General features: G+C 41.8%; 1 long non-coding RNA gene across 2 annotated transcripts in view; it reads right to left on the bottom strand.

Moving 5' to 3' along the window:
- The window catches only part of LOC118844992, a 36,204-nt gene extending 26,224 nt beyond the window's left edge, over positions 1-9,980 (bottom strand). The window contains exons 1-2 of one of the 2 annotated variants that reach the window (XR_005009989.1): positions 9,853-9,980; positions 4,948-5,034 (exon numbers count right to left, since the gene is read on the bottom strand). This is a non-coding gene — a long non-coding RNA (uncharacterized LOC118844992). The remainder of the gene's footprint in view (positions 1-4,947; positions 5,035-9,852) is intronic. The other variant, XR_005009990.1, reaches the window with a different exon arrangement.
- Positions 9,981-12,076: the final 2,096 nt, after the last annotated feature.

Genomic DNA, 12,076 nt, shown 5'->3' with positions numbered 1-12,076 from the left:
GTGCTGAAGCACTAACTTGGAGGATCTTGAAAGGTTTCCTATATGAGGTGATGCTTGAGATGAGCCTGGAATGGAGCCAGGGATGTCAAGGGGTAGAGGTGAAAAAGGAAAAATTCCAGCATGAGGGACAGCCTGGAAAATGGCATAGGGTGGGGAGGTGGAGATGGAAATATCACATACAGTGAACAGACAGCAGGACAGTTTAAGGAAACAAAATGAGTGAAGGGAAGTAATGTGAAATGTCAGGAGAGACAAATGGAAACTAGATTGTGAAGGCTTTATATCAAACAGACAAGGCTGTATTTTATCCTAAAGGCAAGAGGGAACCACTGAATCTCTTTGTGTGATGTAGTCAGATCTATGCTTCAGGGATATTGATTTGACAAATGTATGGATGATGATGGGGCAGCTAGGTGGTGCCGTGGGTAGAGCGGTAGGCCTGGAGTCAGGAAGACTTATCTTTCTGAGTTCACACCTGGATTCAGACATTTACTAGCAGTGTGACCCTGGGCAAGCCACTTAACCCTGTCTGCCTTTAGCTTCCTCATCTGTAAAATAAGGTGGAGAAGGAAATGGCAAACTAGTCCAGTATCTTTGCCAAGAAAACCCCAAATGGGATCACAAAGAGTCAGACACAACTGGAAAACAACTGAACAACAATATGGATGATGAACTAAAGAGGGAAGAGGCTAGAAACCAATTAGGAGGCTATTACAATATTGGCTATTTACATGAGAAAAGGGGTATGGATAGGAGAGACATTGGTTAGATGGTAGAAATAACAGACGTGACAGCCAATTATATATGTAGGGTGAGTGAGATTGAGCTATCCAAGGATGATGACACAGAGGTTTGGACCTAGGGGGCTGATGCTACCCTTGACAGAAACAGGAAAGCATACACAAGAGGTAGGTTTTGGGGGGAAAGATATTGAGCTCAGTTTTGGAGGTGTTGAGCTTGAGATCTTCGAGATATCCAATTTAAAATATCCAGTAGGTAGCTGATGATGCAGTATTGAAACTCAAGAGAGGTACTAGGAATAGATATATAGACCTGTGAATCAGCTGCCTGAACTAAACTGGTAACATTATGAATGGAAAAAATGGATGCAAGAGCATTTGTGGTACTACAGTTGATAAGACTTGGCAACTGATTGGTGAGGGTGATAGAAGAGCTGAATATGACTCCAAGGTTATAGGGAAGTTAGGAAGAGGGATAGGTTTAGTCAATCCATCAACAATACTTTATTAATTGTGTACTATATACCATATATACTATATACTGTGCTAGGTGCTGAAATTCAAATACAAAAGTAAGACAATCCCTGCCCTCAAGAAGATTATGTTTTGCTGGTATAGGAAACAAAATGATGAGTTCCATTTTGGATATGTTGAATTTGAGATACTTATGAGACATTTAGATAGAGATATTCAACTGGCAACTTGTGATGCAGGACTAGAGCTCAGGAGAGAAACTAAGAGTGGATATGTGGCTTTGGGCTGCATCTATGTAGAAATGTTACCTGAACCTGTGGGAGTTGATGAGTCACCAAGAGTGCAGAGGAAGAAGAGGGGAGCAGACAGGAAAGAATTTTTTTGGATGAAACACCCATGGGGGTGGCCATAGATCCAGCAGAAGAGACTAAGAAGAAGCAGTCAGACAAGTAAGAGTTGAACCAGGGGAGAACGTCATGAAAACCCAGGAGGAAAGCCTCCAGGAGCAGGGAATGGCCAACCAGTGTGAAATGTTGCAGAGAGGTCAAGAGGAATGAGAACTGAGAAAAGGACTTTGAATTTAGCAGTTTAAAAAAATGTTGGTTATCTTAGAGAAAGTGATTTCTGTTGAGTGATGGGGATAGAAGCCAGATTACAAGGAGCCAAGAAGTGAGTGGAAGGTGATAAAGTGATGGTAATAAGTATAAGTGGCTCTTTGTTTTTTTAGGAGTTTGGCTGGTGAAAGAGAGGAGACATATAAAACAATAGATTCAGGGTAGAATCAAGTAAAAGCTTTTTAAAGATGAGGGATAGCTGGGTCTCTGTAGGCAGCAGGAGTCAGATAAAGAGAGACTGAAGAATAGAAAAGGATATCAAAGGAGCAGTTTCTAGAAGGAGACAGGCTATGATTGTATTGAGGGCAGAAGTACAAAGATTGGCCTTAGTAAGGAAAAGGAGCACTTCTTCCTCAGAGATTAGAGCATTGAAGGAGAAATGATGTTATATAACTGAGAGGAAGAGGAAGCCCAGGATGGATGGTCTCAGTTTTCTTGGTGAATATGTGTCCAGGGTCTCTGCTGAGAAAGAGGGCAGAAGGAGTGGTAGAAGAAGCTTGAGGAGAAAATAAAGTTTGGAACAGTTGCTTTGGGGAATATGATGGTCAATTCAAGAGTTGTAAAAGGAATGCCATGAAGTCTCATTTAAGATTAGATAATATAAATTCATAGTATATCCAGTCATCAGTTATAGGACTTCTTCCAGGACTATTCAGCAGCAATAGGAGTGGAGGAAACACATGATGGGGGGCTGGAGGTCAAGGGGAAGGTAAACCAGGCTGCTAAAAGAGATGACTGAGGCTTCCGGACAAAATGGTTGCCTTAACAGAAAGCAGACCAATCAACTCCCACAAAACTACTCTAGTAAAACTCTGAAGTTCTCACGAGACCAAATAAAAGTCAAGAAATCCAATGAGAAACTGAATTATTGACTCCTTCCACCCCAGAAATGCACATGAAGTCAGCCAGAGACCTAAGAGAAATAGGAAAGAGGGTCACCAGCAAAGCCAGCACCAGCACAGAGTAAACTCCTAGCATGGCATGAAACTGGCCAGAGACACTTTTAATCTATGAGGTTTTGTGACTATAGGCAGCAAGAGGGGAGGACTCCTCCAGAGAAAGCCTTAGGGTGGGGACATTGACAATGCTAGAGTTTCGGTTAACAATGGCTTTGGGTACAGTGGGGTACCTTGGCATCTTCAATGTCTGACCAAGCTAAGTGCTCCACAGTGCCTGCTTCAGCCGCCGACATGGCCATTGGAACAAATTGTTCTCATCCACCAAACTGTAAGAGGAAGACTTCACCTGCTTGGGGTAGATAGCCCCCTAATTCACCAACCAGTCTGAGGTCTGTCAGTTATGCTCAAACTGATTTAGCCCATCTACAGAGATGGTGTTATCAGAATGCGTGGTCACTTCGGGTCCTAGAGCTTCTTGGAGCCACAGGTGAGAGCTGGGTAACAAGTGGACACTAAAGGTGAGTGAGAAGTCCTGGAAAGGGCTCAGCAACCCCCCACGCCAGAGGTGCTAGTCCTCCCTGAACACCCCATCCTGGGGCCACAGAAAAAGGAAAGGTAAGTGAGGGAAGGCAAGTCCTTTTCTTCTCACCAGTTTAGTTCATGGCATCCCTACTGGGTGTAGCAGCTAAGAGCACAGCCAAAAAGATTGCTAACAGCTCCATGGCACTACTTTTAAAGAAAATGACAGTCAGCCTAAGAAGCTACTCCCACCCATGTGGTAAGTGACTCAGCAAGCTCCATGTCAGACAAACTGGGAATGCTCAAAGGTTGGGTTACACAAGTAACTTCAGAATTTTAATGTTTTTGAAGAATATTGAGGGAGTTAAATAAGGAAAACAAAAAACATGGAGTAGATTGGTTCTGTTCTAAGAGTTTAACAAAGCAAAAAAAGAGTAAAAGGAGGAATATGTGAGTATAGAGAGGAAATATGGGGAGTAGAACTTAGTATTTCTCATATTTGAGGTGCATGAGAAGAATAACAAAGACATAGAGGAAAAGGTGAGGAAGGGGGGCATTGGATAATCCTAATTCTTAACTGAAACAGAAAAAAGTGGGGGGAAGGTATGAAAAGACAGAGAGAGAGAGAGAGAGAGAGAGAGAGAGAGACAGAGAGACAGAGAGACACAGAGACACAGAGAGAGAGAGAGACATGTAGAAATACATAAACTCACCAGGAAAAAAAGTGAGGATGAAGATAGCCACAAGTAAAACACCTCCTAATCTTGAAACGGAGACTAAAAGTTGGGGACATGAACTAAAATCTGATGGGGTTCCTTAGATTACCACTTAGACAATCGGGAAATGGCTGAACAAGTTGTGGTATATGAATGTAATGGGATATTATTGAAGCACATTTCTTTCTTTTCACTCTTTAATTGGAGAAGGAAATGGAGAGGCTGGCAACAGTGATGCCCCCCCAAAAAAAGTCATTGAAACTTTAAAAATGCACAGAAGAAAGTTCATAAAGAAGCACAGCCACGTAGGTTGGTTTTGAAAATAATGTACACAATTTATATTATGTATATTTTTAAAAGCAAGTGGTGTAAAATTTAGACTCATGATTTCATATATAATCCTCTTTGGAGTGCTGTGTATATATGGAAATGTTCTTTTTTATATTTGAGAACAAAAAAGAATTTTATAAAAGGAGATGGATGAATGACAAAGTGGGAAGAGATTAGAAGTTAGAGGACAATGAAAAATTGAATGTGTTAACTATAATGCCAAAATTACAAATGGTAGAAAATAAGGCCATAATAGGAGTGATAGATTGAGGACATTAGGGAGAGACCTAGTTACTTGAGGTGATAATAAAGATGAAAAATATACTTAAGATAGAAGAATAAGGGGGCATGATCAGAGAGGAATTTCAGAGTTCTTGATCATGGAAGTAGAAAGAAGGAAGGAAACAAGCATTTATATGACACCTACTATGTGCTAGTCACTGTGCTAAGTGTTTAAAAATATTCTCTCATTTGATCTTCTTAACAACCCCAGGGGTTGGGTGTGTTTGTCTTCCCCATTTTACAGTTGTGGAAACCGGAGCATTTAAAGTGATTTGCCCAGGGTCACCCAGCTAATAAGGGTCTGAGGTCAAATTTGAACTCAAGTGTTCCTGACTCCAAGCCCAGAGCTCTAACCCCTGTGCCACCTACCTACCTTGTGGTAGATGATAAGATCAAGGGTCTGACCATCCCTGCTTGTGGTTGTAGTAAAGAGGTCATCAGAGTTGAGCAAGTTGATGAACTGGAAAGCAAAGGTTTATGAGAGAACACTGACTATTATATATTTATATATACTATATGTATTATATATTGTATTATTTATGTGCTTGTATGTTATATAAGTCCCAAAGTATAAGGGAAGGTATAGGGGGTAGGAGAAAAAGACTGTCATTCAGATAGAAAACTCCTTGAAAAATAGGAGGAAGTTGGTAGATGATTTCACCTTCTTACCCTGAAGGGAGGTGAGAGCTCTGAGAAGTCAAAATCAAAAGTCGTCAATAAAACCTGTAAAAAGTACTTTACATATGATCTCATTTGATTCTCACAATCTGTGAAGAAGGGGCTATTATGATCCCCATTTTATAAATGATCATGAGAGGTTAAGTGACTTGACCTGGATCACACAGCCAGTAAGTATCTGATGAAGGATTTGAACTCAGGTCTTCCTGACTCCAAGTTCTATCCACTGGACTGCCTACCTGCCTAACTACGACTGATGCAGCACCTGTGCCCTGTCCATACAGAAGTCCAGGGATGAACATGACCAAGAAGCACCCGTGAGCCAAACACATCATGAAGAAAGCTGAAGCTGGAGGACTTAAAAAGCAACTGAGTCTGAATGTGGGGAAGAAACGATGGAAACTGGGGAAATATCTTTTTGACTTGTCCCATCTCTCCTGCTTATGGCCAATCCATCCCTCTTCCTTCTATAGCCACATTAGCAGGACTGTCTAGTCAGTTTACATATCAGTTTACAACTTCCAGTAGGGAACAGCTCTCTTGAATTTGCCCAGTATTAAAAGGACTGAGATGTAATTACATGTGTGTGTCTGGTAACCTGGTGCGAAGGACACGATCAAGAAGCAGAGTCATGGCCACCTCAAGGTGAGAACTGCACTGTACACTGCATGTCCTGCTTGGGTACCCTGTGTTGCCTTCAGAAGAGACCAGAAAAACTTTCTTTCCTTTTTTTTGTGTGGGGGGTGGGTGTGGGTTTGTCTGTGTGTAATGAAGTCTAAACATCTGGGGTCTTGCCCTGGCTACATCTGGGGAATGGTGAAAAAACAGGCTAGGAAGGCATATTGGAGAAAGAGTGATATCAACCTCCTCTGATTTTCTGCTACTATTCTGATTTAAATTCATATAGCTTAGTCATATAGGGAGCATGGGCACACTTGACCTAGATTCTATACATGCCTATGTTATATAGTATGTCTTGTAAGTGAGCTCGTATGCAATACAGCCATGCCGCATAAAGAGGAATAGTTTTCCTAAATAGGATGGGGGCCTGAGTCATAAGATTTGATTGAAGGATGCAAGCTCTACCCTTACTGCAAGGGTTCTGAACCTGGTTCGTGAATAGATTTTAGAGAGTCCATGGGCTTGGATGGGAAAAAAAAAAAAAAATATATATATATATATATATATATATATATATATATATATATATATACATATATATATATATATATCTCTTTATTTTCACTAACCTCTAGCTGAAATTTAGCTTTTTATTCAATTGAAGGTAAGCCACAGACGTTATTCTGAGAATTCCTCCCTATATTCAGACCGAGGCCCTTTTGAAGTCCTGTAGGCCTCAGCTTTCTTCATGATATGCTTGCCTCAGGGGTCCTTTTTGGTTATGTTGATCCCTGGACATCTTTATGGACAGGGCACGAGTGCTGTCCCAATCATAATTAGGCACTGGTTTCACCAGATTGTCCAAAAAGTCCACCACACTCACACACACACTAAGAACTACTACCCCAGACTAATGTGAGAACTTCAACACATCCACAAAGTACAGGGAAAGGACTAAACATTTGCATAACACCTACTGTGTTCCAGGCACTGTACACATATCATCTCATTTGATTCTCACAAACACTCTGCAGGTAGACACTATTATTATTTTATTTTATACTTGAATAATCAGGCAAACAGAAGTTAAGTGACTTGCCCAGGGTCATACAACTAGTAACGGTCTGCAGACAAGTTTGAACTCAGGTCTCTTTGACTCCAAATCCAGAATTCTATCCATTGCTCCACCAGCATGTATAGTAGACCAGGGCTGGCTCAGGCGGGGCTAAATCAGGATCCTAAATCTATAAACTATGAGAATTGCTCATCCCAAGAGGAAGCTGCTTTGAGCAGTACTAGACTATTCACAGCTTCTTTTTTTTTTTTTTGCTGACATCCCAAAATTAATCTGACAAAATATAGGAAAAAAATCCTTGCTTTAAAAGAGTGTTTGCTTACCACTTCTAGGGTTGTATCCCAAAGAAATCACACAAGCGGGAAAAGGACCCATATGTACAAGGATATTTATAGCGGCTCTTTTTGTGGTAGCCAAGAATTGGAAATCAAAGGGATGCCCATCAATTGGGGAATGGCTGAACAAGCTGTGGTATATGAAGGTAATGGAATACTATTGTGCCATAAGAAATGGGGATGATATGGACTTCATAACAACCTGGAAAAACCTACACGACATAATGCCGAGTGAGCGGAGCAGAGCCAGGAGAACATTGTACACAACCACAGATATATGGACTCAGTGAGGACCAACCCAGACATACTTCGCTCTTCTCAGCAACGTAAGGTGCAAGGACAACTCCGGGGGACTCACAATGGAGAATGCTATCTTCATCCAGAGAAAGAACTGTGAAGTTTGAATACAGATTGAGGCACACTACATGCTCGCCTTTTTTGCTTCTCTTTTGTTTTTGTTTTTTGGTTGTTTTTTTTTGGATCTGTCTCTTCTTTCTCATGATTCATTCCATTGGTCATAATTCTTCTCCACAACTTGACTAGTATATAAATTAATTCAATGCGAAGTTATACATGGTAGTTATATGAGATTCCAGGCCATCTTGGGGAGGGAGGTGGGAGGGAGGGGAGAAAATCTGGAACTCAAAATTATGCAGAACCGTATGTGGTAAACTAAAAATAAATAAATAAATTTTTAAAAAAAGAGTGTTTTCTTTCTAAAATAAGAACTTCATCCTTCTCTGTGTTGTTGAAGAAAATAGTTATGCAATTAGGTCAGAAACATACATTGTGCGTGGAAAACAATGCATTAAATTGTGCCTTCCTGGCCATAGATTAAAATCATTCCATCCTAGACTTTCCCATCCCCAAATTTCCCTCTCCCCTTACCCACTCCCAACCAGTTCCACCCAGACCTCCACCTGAGGTAAAATTGTTAAGTAACCTCAGAATAAATGGACAGCCAGATGACCTAGAGGGGTGAGCTTACTCCATTTCCTTGAGGTCATTTGGTCTGGACACTGGCAGCCAAAATCAGCCAAGGAGAAAGGGGAGGCTGAATCTGAATATCCTTAAGGGAAGGACAGTTTGCAGAGAATGGAATTCCATAATCACACGACCAGCCCTAGGCATAGATGGAGTAGGATTCCTGACTCCAAAGAATGATTCCAGGAACTCCAGGGAGGGTCTCCCCCAGATTCTCCCCTACCTCTTCATCAATCTCTGAAATTCTGTCCCTTTAGCTTAGCATTCTTAACATTTTTAAGTGTCATGGAGCCTTTGATAAAACCTATAGACCTCTACTCAATCAATCAACATTTATAAGTGTCTACTAGGTGCCAGTGCTAAGAGCTAGAATTCTCAGAATAATGTTTTAAATTGAACAAAATACATAAGATTACAAAGATTACAAAGGAAACCAATTCTGTTGAAATACAGTTATAAATTTAAAAAAAAGTTCACCCAAGTCCCAAGTTAAGAATCCCTGCTCTATTTAATACTTTGATCTCTATTAAAATACAAACATCTGAGATTGGGAGGGGGGAAGGGGGCAACACTTGAATTATCTGTCACTTACATCCAGATATAAATGAGTTTATTAGCTCCTGTGACCAGGTTTTGTTTGGAGGTGGAGAAAGAGAGAGCATGAAGGCACTGGATGTCTTAGAACAAGAGAACAGGCATCACAAGGAGTTAAAAGAATACATAATACAAAATCAGGAAGCCCTAAAGGCAGACTGCAGTGACTTCACAGTTATGTCCTGAATTGGTTCTGCCTATACCCTCTGGGAGGAAAAACATGCTAACCATATATGGTGCTAAACACAACAAGCAAGGCAAAGTAGGGCTTGGGGTAAAAGAAGCAAAAAATGGAGGCGATCACTGAATTGAAAACAAGACTAAAATGACAGAAGTAGCACTTCAGGCCCTCTCCAATGAGCTCAACATCTCATTAAACTCACCACTGGCCAGGCTTTTATTAGAGTCCTGGGCCCCCTGCTCTGCCCCACCATTTACTGAAGACTTGGAGTACTTGGAGAGAGTTCAGAGAAGAACCTGAGACATGATTAGAGGGCAGGAGGATGTGGCTGTGAGAGAACCGGAAAGAAAAGGGCTGTCTTTATGCAGATGCCCTGGGCTAGCTGAGGGAAGAGGCACAAAGCAGAGAAAATAGATGAGCTGGCAAAATGAGCAGAGAGGACAGCTGTGAGAATGGGGTTTTCAGGAGAACCGGTGGCGGCACACCTGAGGACAAAGATTTCACAAAGGCTACTCCAGGTCCTCTCACCCAGAGACTAAAAATCAGAGGAAGCAGCAACAGCAGCACCCTTGGAGACAAGACTTGGTTTTAAAAACACCAATACACTGAATTCTATTTCAAATGCTAGAAATTCTCCCAGCCTTCTTCTACTATTTGGGTTCCTCCATCCTAATCTATCTACCACCCATAGTGCCGGCTCTCAGAATCTGAGGATCTAGTCTCTGTGTCTTAGGTGCAGGCCAAACAACTGGACTACATGGCCTCTTCCCTATTCTTATCAACCCTCCTCTGCCCAAATCCCACTCCTACCTGAGTCTTCCATCCCAGTTATTTCACTATAGCTTCTGGAAGGTTCTACCACATCCCTTGTAATCCTTTCCACTAGAAGTCACTCTTCCCATTCCGTAATTGATAAAGCCAAGAGGAAGGGTAGGTGTACTCCTTGCTTGATCCTATCACGTGAGTACCATTTCTCAGGTTAATCTTTCAATGCCCTCTCATCTTTTAATCAGTGCATGCTGTTCTTTGCCCATCATTGTGCAATGGACTGGGGTGGGGGGAGGGTTGGTGAGTAAACATACATGTGCTCAGCTGATGTAATCCCCCAAGTGGAAATGGCTGAGGAGCCCGCTTCACTAAAGGTATGAGAACATGTAATGTATCATTCTGTAACTGCTTTCCAGTCTGAAAGCCATATGATGAAGAAGAGCCTCTTTGATTGACTATAGATCCAGAACTGAGGTGTATTTAAAAGGTACTTGGCTCTTAGTGAGGACATTTTTTGGATTTGCTAGTATTGGAGAAGAAAGACAAGCTGTTGAGGACTTCCAGGTATGGGAGGGACCTCAGGCCCTTTCTTACTAGAGTCAGACATAAAGCTAAGAGCACATGGCCCAGCTATTATCCTTTTTTCTGTTGTGTTCACTCTTTCCTGCTTCTGGGTTAAGAAGATAAGAAATGGCAATGACCTTTACAATGACCTTTGAAAGGTCAAGAGGGAGAGCCAGGAGATCTGCGATTGGAGTGCATGCTAGGTTTTACCAAAACCTAGTCTGGCATCAGGGTTCTTAGGAGCAAGGAATGACCTTTGGGACCCAGCCCAGAAGCTCAACCACATTTTGACCGAAACTTGGGGAAACCAATGCTACCTAACAACTACGTTCAGTCAGAACCCACTCTCCCTAAGGACGAAGATGGTATAAAGGAGAGTGCACCCCCGGGTATTGAGAGAACATATTTCTAATTCTGTTCTTGCTATATGTTCAAAGTAAATGTCCTTTTATAAATACTGATTAATGTAAATTGACTAAATGGAACTGGAAAATTAACAGTTAACATTGGACAAAATATACCAGACTAGATGCTTAAGTCATTAGAGAAGAAACAGCCTAGGTTAGGTTTGGGTACAGCCTTTTGACTGAGTCAAAGGGGATTTGTTCTGTGAAGTTTAGATTCAGTCAAAGGGCCACACATGAGGACCTACAGGGCCACATGCAGCCTTGAGGTCACGGGTTTCCTACCCATAGAACCCTTGAACTATCCCTTGAACTTCGAGGAAATAACATTTCTTGCTCTGGAAGAGTTTGGAGGGGTGGGGAACCTGTCTCCTTAATAAAAGGATTTGTTCTGTAAAAGATTTGTTCTGTGAAGTTTGGATTCGGTCAAAGGGCCGCACTTGAGGACCAAGAGGGCCACATGTGGCCTTGAGACTGCAGGTTCCCCACCCCTGGTTTAGAGTATCACTTTGCTGTCTTTTTACCAACCTTCACATCACTCTCCCAACTATCTCAGTGACATAAGTAACTCACTCAGTATACCCTTCCTCTCATCTCCTGCCATAATGCTTCAATATCCATATCAATGACCACTGTAACAACCCTACCTTTTAATTTCTTAATGTTTTTAACTTTTACGACTGCTTACAACCCATGTCAAACACCATAGTCACCTAAGAACTGTGTGGGGTGAGACCATCCCCCAGCAATTAATTAAAAGAGTCTGAGGTCTCAAGGTAGAAACAGAAAACTTCTTTATTACGATCCCACAAGGGCAATCTCCAAACTGACAGACAATCGGTAGGGAGAGGCAGCGCCCAGAGGGCAGAACTCAACTTTTATACCCTGCCCCCCACTCCCCCCCCCACACACACACACCACCACCACCACCACTGACCTTTTACTCTCATTGGTGGAGTTCAGGCTCACAATCTTGCGAGAAATCTAACTCAGGAACAAGGAAGTGAAAAACGTCTTTTTTCCTTATTTGGTGAGGCTACAATTCAGGTGATTTTAGTAACTCGAAACTTAGGCCTAGCTGTCAATCAGAAGCCCTGAGCCATGCTGAAAGGTCCCCACCCCCATTCATCTCACTAAACTCACAGAAAGACTGAGATCCAGATTCCATGAGAGAGCTTCGCCATCTCACTCACCTATTAGACCACTATATGTTTTAACCTTTGTACTACTTCTATCATCTGGAACTTCGAAATTGCATTCTCTCCTTCTACTTTTCCCACTCACACTAACCCTACTTT

The sequence above is a fragment of the Trichosurus vulpecula genome, chromosome 3, assembly GCF_011100635.1.
Source record: "Trichosurus vulpecula isolate mTriVul1 chromosome 3, mTriVul1.pri, whole genome shotgun sequence".
NCBI classification, from domain to species: domain Eukaryota; kingdom Metazoa; phylum Chordata; class Mammalia; order Diprotodontia; family Phalangeridae; genus Trichosurus; species Trichosurus vulpecula.
This window is presented reverse-complemented; position numbering and strand designations above follow the sequence as displayed.